Below are 4,921 nucleotides of genomic sequence, written 5' to 3'. Positions count from 1 at the left end.
ACTCTCGTGTAACTACGTGGGAACCAACTAACTCTACTTGTAAGCCCCCCATATGAGGAGAAGGCATTTGAGTAGCTCGGTTATCCGGTAGGTCCTAGTTTGGACACCAGAGGGTGGCCACGTGTGGCTTGATGGCTGGACGGCTTTAGATAGTGTTGGCACACCACCAAGTAGGCTACATGCAAGTGTCGGAAGGCATCCCTTGACTGACCGCATTGAGGGTATACGGAGCATTTCTCGGGGCAGCCCAACGATCCACGGTTTGGAGAGGGGTCCGAGGTGGTACGACTTCTTTTCCGAAGGTCAAGGATCTCTACGTCAGAATCCTCAGTGCTTGATTCACTTAGAAGATTCACCCTTGGAATATTGGGACATTCCGTGCGATAATGACCCTTTTGGTGGCACTCGTAGCATACAACATTAGCACGGTCTCTTGGAGGGCAGTTGGCTTGATTTCTGATGCCCACCATCTCAAGTCGAAGATCATTTAGGGCCATGGCTAGGTCATTTTCTCCAAGTTCTATTGCAGGGGGGGCCTCTTTAGCTGGAGGGGCCGAGGGAGTAGAAAGGAGGGGGGCTCGTGGGTGAGGCTAGGGAAATCTTCGAGGCGGAGGGTGAGAATATACACCTTGTTGAGGGTAATCATCTAAAGGAGGACCATACATTTGAGGTGGAGGCGGTGGATACATCCCTGACGAGGGGTGGGGGTATGCCCCTGAGTTAGACCCCCCAGGTTGTTGTTGTAGGAATCGAGGGGGTAGCGGAGGGACAATTCTCTTCTTTGAAGCGGACTGAACTTTATCAAACTTTTGAGCAATCTCATGTGCTAGCACCATAGTTTCTGGATTCTCCCATTTAAGCTTGAGGCGGAATTTGTCACTTGCTCCTGCTACAAGGTAGCCCAACACATGCTGAGTCATTCCAGCTCAAAATCTGGCATTGTCCTCCTGTGTGGCAATTAAATGGGTCCAGGAGCACGGTCGCTCAATCCACATATCGACGTGCCATCTCACCTTCTGACTGCTTTAAGTTTGCCACCTGCAGGTACACATTCTCTGGCTCCTCTTCTTTGCCAAAATACTCAATCATCACTGCTGTCAACCTTGGCCAGCTTTGGCAAATGTCTTTGGCCTATTCTCATACCACACTTGAGCCAAACCCTTTAAAAATGTGGGAAGAACCAACAGCAATCTGTCTTCAGTAAGAAAGTTGAGAGAAACACAACAGTGCTTAAAGGCCACAAGATACTCATTTGGATTTCTTCCACCCATCCATAAAACATGAGAATGTCAGCCATGCTTAGAAGATGGAAAAGAGAGAGGCAAGACGAGGCTTATCTATGGACAAACAATAGAAAGAGGAAGCTTGAACTAAAAATCGGGTGAAGATACATCCACAAAGCACACATAGGCAGGGTAGGGTGTGACTGGTGTATTGTGAAATACTACACGGGAAGATCTTTAGCATAGAATAGCACATAGACAATCTGAAAAGGACCAACCCTCATGATATCACATCCATCTTTACAAGCGAGGGTTAGAGACACGAAGCTGCACGAGATTCTTCATCAAGGCAAACAAGAATGCCATGACAAATGTCAATAGTTTGAGCGCTTGAACATCACCTTCAGCTTCGTCTAGTTCTTGTAGTCGCCATGCTATTTCTTCAAGGGGTGTGCGGTCTGGCATCCTTCTTTTGAGCAATGTCCTTGAGGACCTTTCTCATAATCTTCCGAAGTCGATAAACTCGTATCAAGTATGCCCAACATTTAGTTTCATGATGACCACAACCTTTGCATTCCTTACAAATGATCACCCTCCTTCGTGGCTTGCAGCTTTGTTGGGGTGGTGCTTCCACTTGCATCATGCATGATTGAAGTACAAGCTTCACGTGCCAAGAAATTAGCAACTAGATTTTGAGCTCGAGGGAGATGCTGAATTTTTACCTCTTCAAATTGGTTGCAAAGTTCCAATGCTTGTTGATGTCATGGAACCAAGCCTTTGCTCCGCACCTTCCACCTTCCACTAACTTGTTCACACACTAGTTGAGAATCTCCTTATACTTCAAGCTGCTTGACGTGATGCTCTTGTGCCTTTTGTAGCCCAAAAATGAGTGCCGAGTACTCAGCTTGGTTGCATGTACTTTCAGGTGCAGACTTGCTATAACAATACTCCTCACCACCCAGTGAAGTGAGCTTCACACCCACGCCAGTAGCCTTGGTCGAAGGTTTGTAAGCTCCATCAAATTGAAGGATCCAAGATTGCATCACACCAAGACTAAAATTTGGACATCCCAAGTTTCTCGATAGTCCAAGATAGGTAGAAGGAGAGGGTGGGGAGAATTCAACACTTGAGCGAAATGTTCAGCACCAAATAAACTTGCAATCCTTTGTTGATAATTTATCTTTAGACCAAAAAGAATTACAACTTGAAGCTCGAAATGAGACACAAAAGGTTGATTAGGTACAAATGGATTCCTTGATCGAAACATTACCAACCATAGTCGAGGCCTAGAAACCTTTGTAGTGAGATTGAGAATAAACCATTCAAGATGAGCTTATCCATAGGAATTAACAAGCAGATGCGCCAAATCTCCCCCCAAGCTTGGGGAGCATCCCACCCTTCGATGAAAGACACCCTTTTAATTACCTCTGAAGCGGCAAGTAGCTCGATCACCGCACATTGAGTAGAATTAAAATCAAAGTTCTCCTAGCGTATCAATAGTTCTTCACCTTGAACCAACCACAGTGTATCATCCCACCCGTCGTCTCGTTGAACAATGCACTGGACAATCAGCCATTGAAGGTCGACATGAAGATCAAGAAAGAGATCTCACCAATTGGTAGCCATAATGAGCGGAGGACTAGGCACCAAATCCTTAAACTCATCGAGAAGTGACATAAATATCCACCCTCCTCGTGTGACGTGCGTTCATGAAGTGGACTTGGAAAAGTTCCAAATCGGTGATCTAGTAGGAGATGTGAATAGAGCACATGAAATGAAGTACTTTTGCTTTTTACAACAAGAGTAAACTCCCCATGGTTAGAGAGTTACAGTTCTTGAGATTTCAATATTTAAACAAAAATCATTACATATTCATCACTTCCAACTTGTTGGCCCAATGATAAGTATCCCTTTTGTGAAGGGGGAGGTCTTGGGTTCAAGTCTTGGGTTCAAATCCTACTCTTTAATAAAAAGAGAGGAGAGGAGAGGAGAAGGAGAAGAGAAAGACAAGAGAGAGTGGGTGGCGCAGGATCTGCTGTTACAGTTTTACAGAAACTCAAAAAAATTGTCCGCGAGCAGAAGACGTAGCAGCCCAAAAACTATCGCGCGGGTGAACATAGTAGATGCGCAAAGCAAGAAAATTGTCTGTGACCAAAAGACATAGGAGCCCACAAAAAGGTCATGCACGTGAACACACTAGACGCGTGAATCGAATGCGCATGCAGGAACTCAGAAGGAGCAGAGATGGTACAGTTCTGCAAATGCGATCGGTACGAGCAGAAGATTCGCTGGCCAGAATACACGTAGGAACCATGAGCAGAAAGCAGGCAGACTGAAAGTGCAGAAGCAAGGAGGTTTTGCAGCCATAGAGATAGGGAAGGCACACAGTTTAGAGGCGCAAAAGAAGAGAACTGTGCATGGAAGAGGGCGCAGTGCCACACCCAGTCGTAGGAGTAATAGATTTTATACCACTAGCCATGGAGATTTTGATCCCAGTAGCCACACCATTTCTATTACCCGGAAAAGAAATCAAGACCAGAGGCGAGAGGCTAAGCATGGCGATGCTCGAAGGCCATAGAGGAAAGGAGAATGTGAGGGCAAAGCGTTATCATGGGAAGGGGAAAACGAATTAGAAGGGGAGGGAATGAAGAGAGAGACTATGACACAAGGGGAAAGGGAGAGGGGGAAGAGAAGCGTGTACATGATGGGAGGAGGAATGTAAAGATGGAGACATCAAGGGAAGAGGACCATGCTTTATTTTGAAAGGAAGAGAAGGGAGAAATCAAAGTACTAGCTAGGTGGCTTTACAAGAATGAGCGTGTCCCATCAAGGAATAGCCCCCTCTTTTTATAGCCAAGAGAGGAGCTCTCTCCTAATAAATGCATCCTCCCACATGTATGGTGTGTGTGGAAAAGTCTCTCGTGTGGGCTAGGCAGTTACACACTCTCAATTGTGTGCGACAACCCTTTGCCTCATTTTTCCACATAAATCAAGCCCCATATCTCAAGTCTATGATACTCCCTTGGTCTCTCATAATATGTTTGAACCTCTAGGAGGACAAGTGGAGGGTTGGCACAAGGAATCTTGCCACCTCATCCTACTTTCCCCATTATTTAACTTACATCCTTGGACTATTTATACCTCCCCCACATGGGCCTATCCTATATGGAGGGAATAACCCAATATAATATCCATATCCACCTGTTTTATATTACTTCTCCCATGGACTTTGAGCCATATCTCACTAAATGCAGCCTAGGTGGAGGGGTGGCACATGGAGGAGCCATGCCACCTTACATTTTATAGTATTACTACCATGGATTATGTACAACACACGTTATGGGTCCTCTTACGTGGAAGGGTGGCACATGGTCATGCCTTGCCGCCTCAACCCTAGGCCCTATGGACACCATATTTTATTATACTATTGCCACACATACAAACACACACACATATTAATGCCTTTTTCCTTAGACAAATTTATCCATAATAGTACATAGAGCATAATAATGTTTTTTTGGATGTACGTAGGGTCCAAGCTGCAATGGTGGAATTTTACAACATGAAAGCATGGGGTAGATTAAAATTATATTGTTTAGAGAGATGCAATTTTTATTGAAATCTTTTCTAATCATGTAAATATTTTAATCTTTCAGATTGTGAAGGAAAGTTAGTATTTGTTGTCAAATTGGATGAGT

The sequence above is a fragment of the Dipteris shenzhenensis genome, chromosome 16 (assembly GCF_047967505.1).
Source record: "Dipteris shenzhenensis isolate YYH24624 ecotype China chromosome 16, Dip_SZ_1.0, whole genome shotgun sequence".
Taxonomy (NCBI): Eukaryota; Viridiplantae; Streptophyta; class Polypodiopsida; order Gleicheniales; family Dipteridaceae; genus Dipteris; species Dipteris shenzhenensis.
This window is presented reverse-complemented; position numbering follows the sequence as displayed.